Here is a 19,469-nt window from a genome sequence, read left to right as displayed (position 1 = left end):
TGTGGTACAGGCTTTACTCAGGCGTGTCATGTAAAAACACACATGATGACTCATACAGGCGAAAAGCCATTTTCTTGTACAGTATGTGGTAAAGGCTGTGTTACCAAAGGTCATCTAAAAAGACACATGAAGACTCATACAGGCGAAAAGCCTTTAGTTTAAGTCATAATGATCAGTCAGTCTAATCCAGGATGACAATGATGCAAAAGCAGAGGAATCTGCCAATCTGCTAATCTGACAATATCAACATGACTGAATAAAATACACATTAATAGTTCCTTGTGATGGAGTTTAATTTGTATCTTGTGTATGGATCTTATTTTCTATTCAACATGATGGAATTTCATTTTTATTTTAGCTTGCATTATTCCCTCCAGCTCATAGGTTACTGGTAGTACAATATGAGCATCAGTGTGTGTGTCCACATTTGTCAGTATTTAACAAGTCTTATGCATTCACATTCATGCAATAATTATGTTCATTGCTATGCAGTAAATGATGGTGCAGTAAAGTGCTCACAAGCTGCTGGGTTTGTGTAGATCAGGGGTGTCTGCTACATCTTACATAATGTACCTTCAGACCAGCCACATACATGTATGCATTGCAGTTAAACAATTCTATTTGTATTTTACTATCATTTTTTAATTTCAATGCTCTTTTGTCAGGTGTGTGCTGTTAACAAAAAGTATAACTTATCCTTGTTTTAGCCTTATTTCACATTACTAAACCAGACATTTGAGGTAAAGTAAATAAATAAATAGCCTTTTTTATTGATCTCTTCAGAATGACAAGGAACAATGAATCCTGACAAATTATACAAATTATACTAGACCACTAGGCCCGCTGGCCTAGTGGTCCAGGCCCATGCCACATATAGGCTCTGGCCTGACAGCGCGTTTCGTGTTCGAGTCCCGCTCATGACGACCTTTGCTGCATGTCTCTCCCCCTTCTCTCTCTCCCTCTTTCCTGTCTATCTTCACTTGTAACTATCAATAAAGGCAAAAATGTATGTCGCTGTCTCTATTATTTCATTCCTTTATTCTGTCGTTCTCCCTCTGCTCTGTTTCGGGAGTTTGTTTGTTTTTCCGTCGGGAGCTCAGCTCGCAAAACCACCACGGAGCAAAGCCACACCGAGCACTGCTGTCGACCCCTGTGTCCTCCTGGCCGTGACGTGTGTGGGTGGAAAGGGTGGGGGGCAGAGGAACGGGGAGGCGGGGGAACGGGGGGAGCTACGGGAGGCAGTTTAGGAATAGCACGTTTGCGTTGTACTGGCTATACTGCGAGCCTGGGAACCCTGCCTCCCCGTTCCTCTGTCCCCACACACACTCATCTCTAATTACAGAGATCCGATATCCAATAATATGCAGCAGGGTCAAATCGGCCGATACCGATATATTACATTAATAGATATTATATTTATATTGAGGTCATTGCTGAAATATCAGTCAATACCGACGGAAAATATCGGTGAAAATCGGTTCAATACCAATAATGCTTTTATTAAATATCGGCCGATATATCAATATGCTACTGATAATATTGTGCATCACTAATTGCTATGGGACATGCGAGTTGGACCTAGACAAGCCTGACAATAAAGTGTCTGACAACAATACCAAGTAATGAATATAAGAAACAACAACGTACCTGTAGCCAGCACCTCATCTCAACACATGGAAACACAAGCTGATGTAGTGGACTGTGGAACATCACAACCAACTAGTGATGATCAGCTCCTCTCTTCACACTATTCTGAATCAGACATCACTGAAGACAGTGATGAGTGGGATGAGACCATGGATGACCAGCCAGGTTTAAACACACTGACATCACACAATACACAACACATGGGAGGAAACAGTTTGTGTTTGAGCAACAAGCTGCTCCATGACCTCAAATCACCAAAACAAAGTCACTCCACGAGGAGTCACATAGGTACAAAGGTAGGGAATCTGAAGACACACACAATGATTCATTCAGGGGAAAAGCCATTTGCTTGTACAGTGTGTGGCACATCTTTTAATCAAAAGGGTAATCTAAAATTACACAAGATGACTCACACTGGGGAAAAGCCATTCTCTTGTACAGTATGTGGTAAAGGCTTTACTCAGGCAAGTGATTTAAAAAGACACATGAAGACTCATACAGGCAAAAAGCCTTTAGTTTAAGACATAATGATCAGTCAGTCTAATCCAGGATGACAATGATGCAAAAGCAGAGGAATTATATGTATAATATGACAACATCAACATGACATACACAACATAAAATACAGTTTATTGTGATGGAGTTTAATTTTTATCTTGTGTATGGATCTTATTTTCTATTCAACATGATGGAATTTAATTGTATTTAATCTAGCATTATTCCCTCAAGCTCATAGGTTACTGGTAGTACAATATGAGCATCAGTGTGTGTCCACATTTGTCAGTATTTAACAAGTCTCATGCATTAACACTAGCACTTCGGAGCGGTCTGGCTGACCGATTTTGACATTTTGAAGTGGATTTTCTTTGCCCATGAAGTCCTGAGAAAGTTCCCCTTGCATGACTTTTTCTAAATGTTCGATTCAAACCATCTCTGTTTTTTTTTTCATCTGAAACGTTTTGGAAATATGATTTTAGACATAATTCTACTACTAAGTCTTCTCTTTTTCGGTTTCAAGCTAATGTGTCATTTGCATTCCAACTGCCACATGTAGGCACACTTACATTACGAATGTACTCACAGCATAGACTAAATGTTGTTTAATAATAAAGTTTATAGCATGGTCTGTTTGACCCAACCGACATTTCCTTTCCTTGGAGCGAGAATGCTTGCCGATGCGCGATTCCAAATAAAAATGACAGTGTTTGAAATCAGTCCAACCCGATAGATGTCCCGAACCTCTAAATGTTTTGTCAGTGAAAAGATAACAGTTCTGTCCGTCCTTCTTTGTCTGTAAACTTTTCTGCAAGTGGAACTGATTTTCATGCATCACGTCTCTCCCCCGCAGAGAGGGAGAGAATATGTTCATGGATCCAAGTAACTACCGGTGAGGTATGCGGAAGTGCATTTTAGATAACCCTGTAGCACTATTTGTGGCGGCGATGCGTCACATGACTTCTTCTATCCTATGGTGTATATATAAACCGTGCTGCTATAAACCTTCTGCTACGGACCTCTCTGCTGGCACAATCAATCAAATATATATAAATTACATCGATCATAGGCAGCGGGTCTGTAAGGCTAGGCAAGGCTTCGCCTTCCCAAAAAAACATTTTCGGGAGAAATAAACAGACATTGTTTGTGACTTTATTTTTCGGAGGGCACGCTAAACGAACAATGTAAAAATGACATGAATCATTCCAACGCGATAGACCTCCCTCCCTATAGTGTTTCCCCAATCCCCTCTATATAAAAATGACAATATATAACGCTAATGTCGTATTTCTCTGTGTGTGCCTGGCTCTGGCTGTTACAATAACGTGTGTTAGCCTATTTTATTGTCTCAATACAAAGTCGGACAGTGTTTGCTGCGCAAGGGTAATTAATTATAGTGACGATGTGAGCGCTATATTGAATATATAGCGCTCACATCGTCACTATAATTATAGTTTGGTAAACTGAAATGAAAAATAAAAAATAACTTGAGTTGTCCTGTCAGTTGAAACTGCTGCCTTGAATTAGTTGGAATGTAACATTTAGAAGACAATGGCAAGCCGTCAACGGGTGCAGGGAGGTGTGAAAATCATTAGACGAGTGGGGGAGATAATGGCCAATCAAATCACACGAAAAACACGGTCAGCCCGACCGTTAGCCGTCTTACTAGTAGAGATTTTAAATCAGGCATGCTAGTGTTAACATTCATACAATAATTATGTTCATTGCTATGCAGTAAATGATGGTGCAGTAAAGTGCTCACAAGCTGCTGGGTTTGTGTAGAACAGGGTGTTGCTACATCTTACATAATGTACCTTCAGACCATAACAAAGCCACATATGCATCACAGTTAAACAATTCTATTGAACTATCATCATTTAATATCAATGCTCTTTTGTCAGGTGTGTGCTGTGAACAAAAAGTGTAACTTAGCCTTATTTCACATTACCAAACCAGACATTCAAGGTAGACAAGAAAAAAAGGAAAAAAACAAACATCAACAACAGCACCCATTTATTATAGGTAAACAATTGTAGATCTGCTATTCTCACTATTAAATATACATTATACATCAGTTTGTTCATAATGGGTGTTCTTGTACGTCTGGGTCTTGGGGAGACCAATGTCCTACCAGTGTTTTATCACACTATGTTACAGCGTGTGTGTGTGTGTGTGTGTGTGTGTGTGTGTGTGTGTGTGTGTGTGTGTGTGTGTGTGTGTGTTTGTTTATGGCCTGCCCAACATGGCTCTTTTCATTTTTACATGGTAATGAGAACGCAGGCCTATTTCTTATTTTACGGTCCAATGAAATGGACCAAGTGAAACACCTTTCCCCACATTAGAATAAGACATCCAATGCACTACATTTCTGGTGTGAAATGGCACGAGGGATCCCCACAAAAAGACCACCCCAAAAATCGACAGATGTGGCGTTTTGTGGGCTTTGAGCACCTGTCCCCTCAGTGCTCTCTGCACGGCCCTGCAGTAATATGTTACGGATCTCACGGTAGATTCTGGGGGTTCAGGGGGCCTAAAGCCTTATTCATAGTCCAGATTTAGGTGATGAGGTGGTCACCTCTTCACCAGAACGGTGGTTTTGATGGTGCTGCTCATACTCCATCACCGTGCTCATATCTCCTACACTCCATGGCCAACACTTCCTCAAATTCGTCCATTGTTTTCCCTTTGCTTTTTCTCTCTACCGCATATCTGCCTCTATTCCATTCTGTTCATTGTCTGTTCCTTTCCTATTCTATTTCTGTCGCTGTCTCTATTATTTCATTCATTTATTCTGTCGTTCTCCCTCTGCTCTGTTTCGGGAGTTTGTTTGTTTTTTCGTCGGGATCTCAGCTCGCAAAGCCACACCGAGCACTGCTGTCGACCCCTGTGTCCTCCTGGCCATGACGTGTGTGGGTGGAAGGGGTGGGGGGCAGAGGAGGAACGTAGGCTTACTTATCTGCGAAAAGATTTCCCCCGGATACGATATTTTCCCGACCAATCACAACACTTGTTTCATTCGCGGAGAATGTAAACTGATTTGTAAAGCATCAACGTCATTCCTTGGGCGATACTTCCGCTGAAATCCCACAACTTCCGCCCAAACAAATGATAGTCTTTTCAGCGTAGGTCTTGCCCAGGGTGAGAGGAACAGGGAGGCGGGGGAACAGGGGGAGCTACGGGAGGCAGGAATAGCGCGTTTGCGTTGTGCTGGCTATACTGCGAGCCTGGGAACCCCGCCTCCCCGTTCCTCTGTCCCCACACACACTCATCTCTAATTACAGAGATCCGATATCCAATAATATGCAGCAGGGTCAAATCGTCCGATACCGATATATTACATTGTTAGATATTATATTTATATTGAGCTCATTGCTGAAGTCAATCAGTCAATACTGGTGGAGAAAATCGGTTCAATACCAATAATGCTTTTATAATTAAATATCGGCCGATATATCAATATGCTACTGATAATATTGTGCATCACTAATTGCTATGGGACATGTGAGTTGGACCTAGAATACTCTGACAAGCCTGACAATAAAGTAACTGACAACAGTACCAAGTAATTAATATAAGAAACAACAACATACCTTTTTTTTGCTACCTTTATTGAATACAACTATATCATATTTTATGACATTGTATGTTGAGTTTAAAATAACCTACTTCAGTTGAAAGTTTAAAGAACCTTATTTTCCCTGTGAAAAGAGTAATAACTAAATAACTTTTAGACCACATTCAACATTCATCTTTAGTTAAATCTTAAGCAATGATAACGATAAATCAGTAATATTGCACGATGCACTTACCTTGCCGGCGGCATGGCGGCTTTTAGCTCTCATCTTGTTGAGCTGGGCTTCAGCCATGTCGGCGCGCTCCTCTGCCTGCTCCAGCTCATGCTGGATCTTCCTGCACTTGGACAGATGCACGTTGGCCACTTCCTCCTGGAATGTGACAGAGACAGGCGCGTAAACGTGGATTCAAGTTCTCAGTCGCCACGACGGATTTCAGTCATTTAGATTCCATGCAGTGTCTTCTGTGAAAGCATGCTGTGCACTGAAAATAGCAGATCTGCAAGCTCACGACACGTCGAGCTCGTAGATCGGCTATTTACGGTCATTAGCTATTTTAAGTCGAAAGTGTATTTGATGTAATAAAACTAGGAATAGGATACAAGTTTAGAAGCATCTTCCATTAACATGAATTAAAAGCGGTTAATGCCTCAAATCTGTAATGTCTTCAGCTATAGTTGGCTGTTCTGTGAAAAACAGCAACAATAGGTTTAGAATGAGCATATAAACAAAATATTTGCACTGGGGCCCATCACCATGTCGGTACGCATGTGTGGAAAGAGAGATACAAAGAGCATCTTTCAATTAGAGCAGGGGTGTACGGATATAACTAAACTTTGCTGTTTCATAGCTTTGCTTAACAAGTAAGACGCGCAAACGCGGGAAGCGAACGCAGCTCGTAAATTGCAATAACAACAATTAGAATAAATTACGTACTTTTTAAGGTTTTTTTTAAGTTAAGTTTTTTTAAATTAAATGTTTTTTCAAGTTTTTTTTTAGTGTGTGTATGTGTGCGTGCGTGCGTGTTTCTTTTTTAGGTTTTTTTTTTTAAAGTTTTTTGTTTAAGTTTTTTTTTAAGTGAAGTTTTTTTTTAAGTTAAGTTTTTTGTGTGTGTGCGTTTTTCCTTTAAGTTTTTTTTTTAAGTTAAGTTTTTTTTTAAGTGAAGTTTTTTGTGTGTGCGTTTTTCCTTTTTCCTTTTTTTTTTTAAGTTAAGTTTTTTTTTAAGTTAAGTTTTTTTTTAAGTTAAGTTTTTTGTGTGTGTGCGTTTTTCCTTTTTAAGTTTTTTTTTTAAGTTAAGTTTTTTTTAAGTTAAGTTTTTTTTTAAGTTACGTTTTTTGTGTGTGTGTGTGTGTGTGCGTGCGTGCGTGCGTGCGTGCGTGCGTGCGTGCGTGCGTGCGTGCGTGCGTGTGTGTGTGCGTGCGTGCGTGCGTGCGTGCATGTGTGTGTGTGTGTGTGTTTTTGTGTGTGATACAGCTGCGCCCTCTGGTGGTGGGCGGGTGGTGTTACAGCGTGACACACAGACAGACACACACACACACAGACGTGATCTGCTGGGTCTCATAGTAAATGCTCACTGCGTTCGCAATTACTGATTCAGACCCTCCGCAAAGGGGTTATAACAAACAGGTCTGGTAACTGTGATTTAACACACACCAAGGTAACATTTATATTACTCAAACACACATAGCCTCGACGTTGCAATAATGCCCGTAAACAATCACTTGATTTTGGCCATTTTATTACTATTATCTCATAACACACTCACACACGTACAAACATACTTCTACTACACTTGTGTACAGTATAAAGCCTTATTTGCCTTGTCTGGCCCGTGTTAGATCTAATACAATAGCATGATGATCATTACAACAAAGGAATCTGAGACCGTGGCGTTTAGGTAATAACTGCAAACACAAAGAGAAACACAAGATACATACTATTAATTCACAGATATAGCGACTGCATAGATGCATCATTTATGACTGAATTTAGAGCATTTAACGAACATATAACACATTAAAAGGACTTACTTAAACGCGTCATCCCGTTTGCTACATTGTTTCTGTATGAATGAACGAACACATCGTGCCCCCTGGTATAGCTCGCCCCTTCCTCTGTCACCCGACACTTCCTATCCCCATACCATGTCCTGTCCTAGTATGAACTCGCATTCCTGGTATATAGTATTAGTAACACATTTACCCCCCAATTAGCTGTATTAATATCTACATCCCTGAGACATACTGTAATTGGGTGATAAGAGGATCTCTGTTCTTATATAACACAGAGTATTTACTGTATAGGCAGTGAACTTCATAATAGCACCAACATTCTATACATAACTGACACAACATGAAGTTACAAATATAAGCTGGGCCGGCACTTAATATTATAATGATCCCACTCACGGAATAAACTCGACACCTCCCACTTTTAGGCTACGGTTTGAAATAAACCCAGTAGGCTAAATAGATTCCCCACAATCATTTGCAAACAAAAACATTCAAACAAAAATAAAAAATAAGTATATCAATCATGCTTCTAATCGATGAACGCCTCCGGATGGCACTCACCAGCTGAACTTATGAAATAATAAACCTAGTTTACTTTCATGCACTGAATTAATTTTGATCTCAATCTGACTGTAGGAGGTAGGCACCACCGCTTTGCTCCTTACTGAGTGACAAGTATGCCTCATCACCCCGCTGCCTCAAGTAAACACCCACTGACTAGTCTTACTCGCGCAGCATGCATATGGAAGAGTTCGTTAGGGTATTTCTCAAGAGGACTTTCTAGTCTAATTTACTGATCTTCAACCGGGATTAGGACAACCAGCCGCCGCACATCACGATGGAGGATGACGGATGGCCATGCCACCACGTCTTTCACCACCTGCGACCAACTGATGGGCAGACCTGGACATGTCCGCACCTTTACGTCCCTGACGACACCCTGGTTATCTGGATTCACCTCCACGACACGACCCATCCGGAATCGACCTCGTAGAGCATTCTGGTCCGCGACCCACACCAGGTCGCCGACGGCCACATTCCGTGCTGGAACGTGCCATTTCTCTCGGATGAAGAGATGAGGGCCCGCCAACTGGCTCCACCGCTTCCAGAACTTGTCCACCTCGCGCTGGACCGCCCGAAGACGACTGTACGGGTAGCTAGGGAAGTCAAAGCCCAGGATGTCTCCCCTGGGCCCTGCCCGCCCCAACAGCAGAGAGTTGGGAGTGATGATGTCCACGGAATCCTCGTCGACTTGAGTTCTGGCTCCGATGGGTCTTTCGTTGGCCAGGTTAGCAGCAAGGTAGAGTAGAGTCTGGAACTCCAACGCCGACAGATCATCGGTGTCGCCGACGCTGCTCAACGCCCTTTTCAGAACATGGACGGCAGCTTCGGCCGCCCCGTTCCGGTGCGGTGAGTCCGCTGGGCTAAACTCCCATGCCCAGTCGGTCCCTGCAACTGCTGCTCTTTGCTGGATCTGCTCCTTGTCAATGTCCCCTAGGAACTTGTATAGATCCTCCAGTGCTGGCCTCGCGCCAACAAAGTTCGTACCCTGATCAGACCACAACTTTTTTGGATGGCCTCTCAGAGCAGTGAATCGCTGGTAGGTCTGCAGAAAGCCTTCTGTAGACAAGTCCTCAACTAGGTCTGCATGGACAGCCCGTGAGGCCATGCAACTGAAGACCACGCCCCAGACTTTTCTCTTAATGCGTCGCTTCACAGTGCCCCTGACAGTGTAAGGACCGAACAAATCCAGCGTTGTGTACTCGAACGGAGCTGCTGGACTTGTGCGCACTGTAGGAAGATTAGCCATCACTTGACTGGATAGCTTAGCCCCCCGTTTGCGACAAAACAGGCAAGAGTCGATCACCTTACGTGCGACCCTTGGCCCCTGAACCACCCAGGCTTTCTTCCTGACTCGCAGGAGTGTCCCAGCCACGCCCTCGTGGTTTGCACGATGGGCCTCCTCACACAGTAGTGTGCTGAGTCGTGCCTCGTAAGGAATGATGGGCACGCCCTGGCTTTCTTGGTCAACGGTCTGAACCCGGCCTCGGCATAGCAAGAGACCTGTCTTGTCGTTCTTACTAACTACAAGACGGTTTAGTGTCGTTGTCGGGAAAGAAATTCCCTCTTGGGCGGCAAGGCACAGCTCCTTAAATGCTGTGTCCCGCTCTCCGACAGAGAGCACCGCCCCCCACTGTACACGACTGCCGGACTTGAATAAGCCTCCGTGGCCGTGCAACACTCTGCGGACGTAGCCAACTGCCCCGCAGAGTTTTGACAGTGTGCTGCATCTAGCCAAGTCCATTTGGTTCACAAGGCCTGACCCCCACAGCTGTTCAGTTTCGTCATTAGATGCTGCCACAGAACCCCCATCACTGACTGGTGAAGGACCCCTGCTGACCGCTGGAGACCCCCCATTGTCTGGTGAAGATCTGCCACTGACTGGCGAGGACCCGCCACTGTCTGGCAGTGGCGCGGACCCCTGGTTCTTAGTTTGGGATCTAGTAACAGCAGCAGAGAATGCTTTCATTTTGAACACTTTTCTCTGCAATGTACTCACGATTTCCCGCGATGAAGAAGCCACCTCAGCAGCAGACTTCATAGGCCATTGGTCGACTGGTCTGGCTAGGAACTCTGGTCCCTTTTGCCACAGGGAATCACTGTCTAATTGCTCAGGAGAACCCCCCCTCGTGACTAGATCAGCTACATTTTCCACCCCGGGAACCCACCACCAGTCAGTCACAGGCCCCGCCTTCTGGATTTCCCCAACCCTATTGGCGAAGAACGTTTGGAACCCATAACTGTCCCTTTGAATGGCACCCAGCACTGTCTGGCTGTCGACAAAGTGATACCACTTCTCGATTGTCAGCCTGCTATGCTTCAGCACGTACCCTTTCAGTCGTGCGGCAAAGACAGCACCGCAGATTTCAGCTTTCACTGCATCACCCTTTTGGTCTAGAGGAGCCAACTTGGCTTTTGACTCCACCAGACGAGTCTCCACCCCGCTAGCAGTTTCCCACCGCAGGTAGAGCACCGCTCCGTAGGACTCTGAGCTCCCGTCGGAGAAGGTGATGCCCCAGGGTTTCCCCACCCATCCGGGCGGAGTGATACACCTGGGGAACGTGATCGCACTCAGCTTTGCGTATTCCTCAAAAAGTTCAACCGCTCTCACGCGGAGATCGCTAGACAACGGTTGATCCCAAGTGTCTTTGGTCAATGACCCCGCCTCTTGGAACGCCCTCCTGACTAGAATAACGCCCTTCTGGCGTCCACAAGGCCAATGGGATCATACAGCCCCGCTACTTGACTCAGCAACATACGCCGAGTCAGAGGATCTGGCGTCTTCTCCGCCACCTCCTTCAGAGCAAGGTTTTCCTCGCTCCGCACTTTCTTTTTTCTGGCGGAAAAGTTTATGGCAACCATGATGAAGAGGCTGTCCTCCTTCACATGGTAACCAACCCCCAGAGCCTTATTGTCCTCCTCTCTCATCTGATTCGGAAACAACATAGTCTCTGGTTTCATTTCTCCATCTCCTTCCCTCCCACTTTGGCCTGACCGTACCCAGGGCTTTAGGTGAAACCCCCCGGTAGCCAGAATGGTTTTAACCCCCGCCAGTACCTCCTCCAGCCTCTGGGGGCAGTTGTGAGATAGAAAAATGTCATCTACGTAAGCGTTCTCCACGATTACGTCCCTCTCGTCAACCATGTGGGTGAACTGAGGTAGATACGCTGTCTCGCGCATCGCTATTTGAGCTATGCTACCCGCTGGACGGTCTCCCATATTGACCCGTACAACTGCATAGTCTTCAATTTTGCTGTCAACTGAGTCCCTCCATAGGAACCGGTGCAAATGTACCTCCCGCTCTTCTAGCCAAACGGAGTGGTACATTTTGCTTACGTCGCCAATGGCGGCGTATTCCCCCTCTCTGAAACGCAGCAACACTGCTCGGATCGGGTTCAAAACATCGGGCCCCTTTAGCAGGATACTGTTCAAACTCACGCCCCGGAATTCTTGACTACTGTCCCAGACTATCCTAACTGGCGTGGAAACTGAGTGTGGGTTTGGTGCCATAAGATGGTTGATCCACCAAACAGCCCCGCCCCACATGTCCATGGCAGCTTTAGACAGCTTGACAGCAGCACCTCTTTTGAGCATCTCATGCACCTGGCTAGCATAGGCCTGGTACCACACGGGATCTCGCCTGAGACGTTTCTCAGACTTTAAGAACGTGGCCTCAACCGCCGCCCTATTATTTGGTAAAGTAGACGGGTCCTCTTTCCAAGGATAGCTCGCGTCCCAATGCGACTCATCGCTGTGAGAGTCGCTTGTCTTAAAAGTCAGGCCCCTCTTGACAATCTCCATTTCTCTCTCGTCAGCGAGAGACATCTCTTTTCCACCAGGGGCGCATTTTCCACAACGACAACCCCCACACAGGGGATCACATGCCGCCCCAATACTGTCCCACCGCCACCAAGACAGTGCCGCGCTGGTGTCAGTATGGCACGTAGCAGCCTTAATTTCAACGGCTCCACCTCTCATTGAAAGAGCAAAATGGGTTGACGCCCACTGTCCTGTGATCATTTCACTGGCATCGAATAGAGACGGATGACATCCGCTAACCGTCTTACCCAAAATCCCCGACCACAGTACCAAATCTCCACACCTAGCCAACCGCTGTGGGGCTAAACGACCCTCACGCGCACTGATAAGTATTTCCACTTCCAGTGGACGTCTCAACTCCTCCGGATCGGTGCCCGGAAAAAGATCTGCAATGCGCCTAGGATTAACTGGACAATTGATCTTTGCAATCTCATCCAGACCATAACAAGTCATGTCATGGTCCAGTGGAGAAGAGCCCTTCTCCCCCATTGTCTTCAACTTAATGGAGTATTTTTTCGTCTTGAATGTCTTTTTCATCCCCCCAACGCCCTGCACGCTCAGAGTGACAGGTCTTCCTTTCAGCCCGAGCCTGTCTGCAGCTTTGTGGGTGATATAATTCGTATCAGAGGCGAGGTCAATCAAAGCCCCCACCCAATCACCACTTTTCGTGGTTACTTCCAACGTCATCATCAGAGCAGGCAGCTCTCCGCCCTCAGTGCAGCCTGTCGCGGCTGTATTGTTCGTGTAAGCTTTGCGCACTATAGCTAGTTGCTTTGGCGTCAACTCGGCCTCAGCAAGCTTAAGTTCAATTTCATGTGTAGGCCCACGTGAGTCCCTCCCCACGCTACTAGCCCCCCCTCTCGCGCTGTCACTATTATTATTACTAGTGCTACTATCCCCATTACGTGGACGCGCCTTGGGGCACAACTTGAAATTATGAGGAGGCGACGAGCCGTCCCTTTTGCACTCACTTAACCTACACAGGAAATTGTCATTGCGCACTCTGCATTGGCCGTCATGTAGATATAAACACTTAAAGCATGCTTTATGTTTTTTCGCATACGCACGCCGGCCTTCAACGTTGGCTTTCATGAACATTTTACAACGGAACAATGCCCCTGAGTGATCGCTCTCTCCGCAGATTACGCACGAACCCCGCGCCTCCTCGCCGCTAAACGTAGCCCTTGTCGAAGCACGCTTCTCGCGCGCCCCGTTCCCCGGCTTATCATTCTGTCGGTCATTATTACGGCTACGTGGGCTCGGATCACTTCGTTTGGTCCCTATGCCTTTTGCATTTAATTGTTCTTGTTCAACGAGCACTTTTGTATGCTCGCGTAAGAAGGCAATGAAATGCGGGAACCTGTTTTGGCTATCAATATTATTATTTGGATTACAACGCATCACAAGCCACCGTTCTTGCATTTCTGGCGGCAATTTAGCCTCTAAATTGTGAATGACGAGCTGATTTTGAATGACGTCGCCAGCATTAAGATCCGCTAGATCCAGCACCGATTGCTCTATTAATCTAACAAGATTTAATGTCTCCTTTGGCTGGCCACTGCTTACAGCGGGCACACTTTCCAACTTCATTATAATCTCCTTGACAATCTGTCCTACGTTTCCATAGTGGAGTTCTAATTTCTGGTAGACCTCATCTGAAGTCTGGCAATAATCAAGCCTCAATTCATCATTTATCCTTTTATCAATGGAATCAATCAGTAGCTGGTAACGCATGTCATCACCCCATCCAGGATTGTCAAAGAGTGCATAAATCCGAATACTGGACAACTCACCCCGGTGCTTGCCCGTTTTTCCTCCCGGAATTTTCCCCAGTGAAGGGGATAACTTTGTAATATGCTATTGGCTGTTTGTATTCTTTTTGGACAAATATAAAAAGATACTCCTGTGGAAAGGCTATATTATTTTACTTATATTGACCCTATAAACAATTTAGTATTATTTAGTATATGTAAGATTTTTCCCACTCAAATGGTACCTCGTCAGATAAACCCACATAGCCTACAACAACTTCTGTGAACAGACTTCACTGTAGTAGCTTTTCATAAATTATATTTGTACTTAGGCTGTCTGCTGTCGTGAAAGTTTATAGTTAGATAAATTCAAAGTCCAGCCGTCTGCTGTCCAGCCTCTCCCACCCCTCACTGGGGAAAATTCCGGGAGGAAAACAGAAAAGGGGTGAGTTGTCTTGTTACCATAAATCCTATGCCACTGTTTCTTCCATCTGAAGTATGACATGCGTTCCCCACTGAATTGGGGTAATTTCATAGGCTGAGCAGCCAGTTTGCTACCGGCTGACTTCTTTCCTCCATTGTCAACGGCGAGAGGTACACTTTCTTGTTTAATTTCCTCTTTCATTTCTATTACTATTTCGCCTTTGTGCTTTAAATCCTGGAGATTGGCACTCTTAAGTGCTTTCAAAGCATATATCTCAGCTAATACCTTGGCCAAATTCTCGTCAGAAATGCAACCTTCCCAAGAGTTTAGTAACGTCTGCATGTCTGTTAATGATCGCTCAATTACACTCTCCAGCCCGTAAATAAGACTTAGGTTAATATCCTGTTCTTCGTAACGGTCAGGACGCGCTCTGCCTGCTGCCTCTGCCGCCCACTTGAGGGCGCGCTGCACAGACTCATCTATGAACCGCTTCCATAAGTTTTCCTGCAATTCTGTCCGAGCCAAAAGATAGGATATCTTTGCGGCATTGAGTCTCGTACTAACGGTAGCTATGTCCATAGCGTTTTCATCAGCCTCTTCCATTGCACTTTTATAATCCGTGCTACAGGTTAGAAGCTCATCAAAACCTATATCCATGTCTTTCAGTAAAGCCTTAAGTTCACTTTCGGACTTATGGGCAGCCGTACTTTTGGCTTTGGTCGTTAACCTTGTTAACGCGCCTTGGCTCGCCGAGCGCGCTTTCTTTAACGCATCTAAGGCTGCCATGGTTACACGAGGCTACTCGCTCGCCCCCCCCCACCAACCTTGTCTCTCTTTTTAGATGGCCGGTTCGGCGTTCCTCTCTGGCGGCCAGTCGTGCTGTGAAACATACACAATGTGGTAGCCCCAACCCCTATGCTATTAGCGTTAGCGTTGGCTAGGCTAGCCCAACAACATCAACTGGAGTTACCCTCCTTTAGCTTAGCATTAGCGTCAGTCAGCCCTCCTTTAGCTTAGCATTAGCGTCAGTCAGCCAGTTAGCCACCGTTAGCCTAATGCTAGTTGGTTGCTAGGCACAATGCAATGTCAATGGGAAGGTGGCTAGCTCCTTGCTTGTTTACAATTTAGCTTGGTCTGGTATACCCCCCAAAGTCAATGCACAGTTCCTTTCTGCAACACACAATTCCAGCGATATTCCCCCCAATGCACAAGCACTCATGTGGGCACTGAAACTCTTTATTTAGGTCGGCAAAACCGGATGCTTCCTAGCACCCAGGGCACAACCTCCTTAGCAGCAGGATCACGCTGCTAGCATCCTTTCCCGAGTCAACTCAGGTCACCTTGGTACGGCACGGATGATTCCCGCAGATATCAGCTACCTCCGGGCAGCCTACGGGTTTCGGTCGCTGGTCCTTGGACACGGCGATCGATGACGGGTCAGCGATGCTCCGCCGCAAACGCTGGATGGCCGTCCCTTCGTTGTCTTGCTTCCCAGCTAGCGTCACGCTAACAGCAGACAACCACCATTGATCACGTAGTAGCTAAGCTAACAGCTAAGCTAACACGGGCCAATGGCTTTCATTAGCATGTGGATCACACAATGCTCGTATTGCTTAGCCACGGTGAATTAAGTACCGTTGCTTCAGCAATCCGTCGGTGGGTTACACCGCAATGAATTATTACTCACCGGTGATTACACACGGTTAATTATTACTATGGTGAATTACACCACATTTAATTATTACTCTGGTGAATTACAGAGCATTTAATTATTACTGTACGGATATAACTAAACTTTGCTGTTTCATAGCTTTGCTTAATTACTGATTCAGACCCTCCGCAAAGGGGTTATAACAAACAGGTCTGGTAACTGTGATTTAACACACACCAAGGTAACATTTATATTACTCAAACACACATAGCCTCGACGTTGCAATAATGCCCGTAAACAATCACTTGATTTTGGCCATTTTATTACTATTATCTCATAACACACTCACACACGTACAAACATACTTCTACTACACTTGTGTACAGTATAAAGCCTTATTTGCCTTGTCTGGCCCGTGTTAGATCTAATACAATAGCATGATGATCATTACAACAAAGGAATCTGAGACCGTGGCGTTTAGGTAATAACTGCAAACACAAAGAGAAACACAAGATACATACTATTAATTCACAGATATAGCGACTGCATAGATGCATCATTTATGACTGAATTTAGAGCATTTAACGAACATATAACACATTAAAAGGACTTACTTAAACGCGTCATCCCATTTGCTACATTGTTTCTGTATGAATGAACGAACACATCGTGCCCCCTGGTATAGCTCGCCCCTTCCTCTGTCACCCGACACTTCCTATCCCCATACCATGTCCTGTCCTAGTATGAACTCGCATTCCTGGTATATAGTATTAGTAACACATTTACCCCCCAATTAGCTGTATTAATATCTACATCCCTGAGACATACTGTAATTGGGTGATAAGAGGATCTCTGTTCTTATATAACACAGAGTATTTACTGTATAGGCAGTGAACTTCATAATAGCACCAACATTCTATACATAACTGACACAACATGAAGTTACAAATATAAGCTGGGCCGGCACTTAATATTATAATGATCCCACTCACGGAATAAACTCGACAAGGGGTCTTCAATGTTCTTCATGCCTGCGTGCTTGAGATCTCACAGTGGACGTAATCCCACCATCTCAAGCTTAATGCGACATGACTGCGCTTCTTTTCGTACCTGGAATGTCCCCCCTGTCCCCCTCTTTCCGTCTCTATTGAGTCCATAGAGCTACTTACACTTATTGTTATTATTTGAGGGGCGCTATGCCCAGCTTTCCGGGTTTGTGTGAACACAAACATTGGCTTGTCATTGGCTGATCGCCCCATAGTGATGATTTGATTGGATGAGCAAAGTGCATATTGAAGATAAAAGTGAGGGCAGAAGAGTGAAGACGCCAAAAGTGATTGGCCGGAATGACATTTGCATTGATTTGATTGGTTGAGCACGGAATGTGATGCATGATGATGTATGTCATGATGATAAGAGTGCTATCAGTGCTATCACTAACAACTAGTTACAGTGAAGTAACTAGTTATTAGTTACTTTACTTAAACAAATGATAATAAAAACAATTTAAAAATGGGTTTTCGTTGGGTTTTGTTATTCATTGTAGCTTACCTTATGGAATGTAGTGGAACAATAAAACTCAAAGATATGTTCAGAGATTTTGACAGGCATCTTTATTGTAGCCATCTGGGTCACTGGTGGGGGTGGTGGTAGAGGTCGGGTCTTTGGCGACTAGTTTTGTCGCGCCATGAACTTTGTTAAGGTACTTTAATAAATTGGCATTGCTCTTTATCGCTGTGGACTTTGGTTTCTGTCCTCCACACAACTTGAATTTTACCTTGATATGTTTAGGGTAGGCCTACTTTATCTTCACAAATTCAAAATAATGGCTGTATTTCCAAGTTTAAAAGCTCCCCTGGTGCTGGGAGTCTGGTGCAACACACAGGTCCTGGCGTCACCCACAGAGCCTAGTCCCTCCACATGCCAGAATTGTACCTCCCAGTCCCAGCAGAGTAGTTCCGGAGTGGACCCAACGGATTGTGTGGCCCTGGTCTTTCCCTAGTGGGTCTGATCGAGGGTAGCTACTGGGACGTAAGTCTGGACTTGATCACCCCGGGGTATGATGTTCGCGAGACCCGAAACCCCGATGACCTTGGGACCCAGGTGCATCCAAGCGACGTATTTTCGTTCTGTGCACGCTGCACGCTTGGTTGGATCACATAACATAACGCAGGTAAAGCAATCACAGTAACTATAACTTTACTGAATTTGGAATGGTAAATAGTTACGTTAATAGTTACTGCAAAAAACAGTTTCTTTACGTAACGTAACGCGGTAGGAACGTGTTATTCCCAACACTGACAGTACAATTGTGAAGTATTTGTATTTGTACTTTGTTTCCAATTAACAATACTGTTACTTCTACTAAAAAAGTGAGTACTTTTTCCACCACTGCAAAGTATACTTGGTATGTCAGCTCCTTCACTCTCCTCTCATATTTGCAGACACCCTTGATGGAATCTGCTCCACGTTTCTGTTCAGCTTTAACCTCGGCCTCTAGCTCACGCACCTTCACAAAAGTATACACATTATGACATTGTTTATCTTCTGATTTCGTTTTGTGTATAGACTATAACTCATGTTGGTATTAACCTGCAGTGTTCATTTTATCCACTGTAAACTATGACAAACTAGAAGAAGTGCCCCTCGGGCTGTTAGAGCGCCACCATCAGGCTGATTTGAAAGATGTCAAGTAGCATTTTCTGCTCAGCCTAGTGGGAATATATGCGTGCACAGTTTCAACGCAACTGGACACTGCATTGACGATTTTTGGCCTTTTGTACAAACGGGCCACTCCTGAGTAAAAACTCATCTTAGCCAATTAGGATGGGATATGAGAAATCCAACAAACCTGTCTTGATCACATGTGCTCATGTGTACCGATTTGGGTGACATTTGGATAAAAGCTGAAGGAGTATATGTGGGCCTCCTGGTGGCGCGAAAAGAGCAGATGTGAAAAATTCCAGGCAAAGGTTTTTCCTTGGCCTCTAGGGAGTGTGCATACAAGGTTTTACACAGATCGGTGCAGTTATAGGTAAAAACACGAATCGGCCAGTTATAGCGCCATCATAAGGCTGGGTTGAAAATGTTCAAGTGGCATTTCTTCCTCTGCCTAGTGGGAATGTGCGTGCAAAAAGGAAATCACACAATGTGTTCATGATTTGCGGCATTTTGTTTGAAACAGAGCACTCCTGCGAAATTTGGAAGACAATCTTAGCCAATATAGGATGGAGTCGGAAAAATCTGAAAGACCTGTTTCGTGTAATGGCTAATGTGATCTACCTGCACAGCCCTTGTGATCTACTGGTAGATCGCGATCTACCTTTTGGGCACCCCTGGCCTAGGCCTACTTGGCAATTATATTGCTTATAAAGAGCCATTTCTACAAATTGCACACTCGCCTTTGCAGAGGTAAACAAAGATATCCAATATTTTTATCAGAGCCGCATTGATTAACGAAGCTCTGATTAATATCTGAATCATGTCTGGGGAATTAATTTGTTCTGGACAGTAGGTCTATTTCATAAGTAAAGAAGG

The 19,469-nt window shown here is 44.7% G+C and overlaps 1 protein-coding gene across 1 annotated transcript in view; it reads left to right on the top strand.

The window, feature by feature from the left end:
- The window catches only part of LOC306919461 (uncharacterized protein), a 53,927-nt gene that overhangs the window by 12,629 nt on the left and 21,829 nt on the right, over positions 1 to 19,469 (top strand). The window lies entirely within an intron of this gene.

The sequence above is a fragment of the Electrona antarctica genome, assembly GCF_951216825.1.
Source record: "Electrona antarctica genome assembly, contig: scaffold_25, whole genome shotgun sequence".
NCBI classification, from domain to species: domain Eukaryota; kingdom Metazoa; phylum Chordata; class Actinopteri; order Myctophiformes; family Myctophidae; genus Electrona; species Electrona antarctica.
Note: the sequence above shows the minus strand (reverse complement) of the source record. Positions and strands in the feature narration are given on the sequence as shown.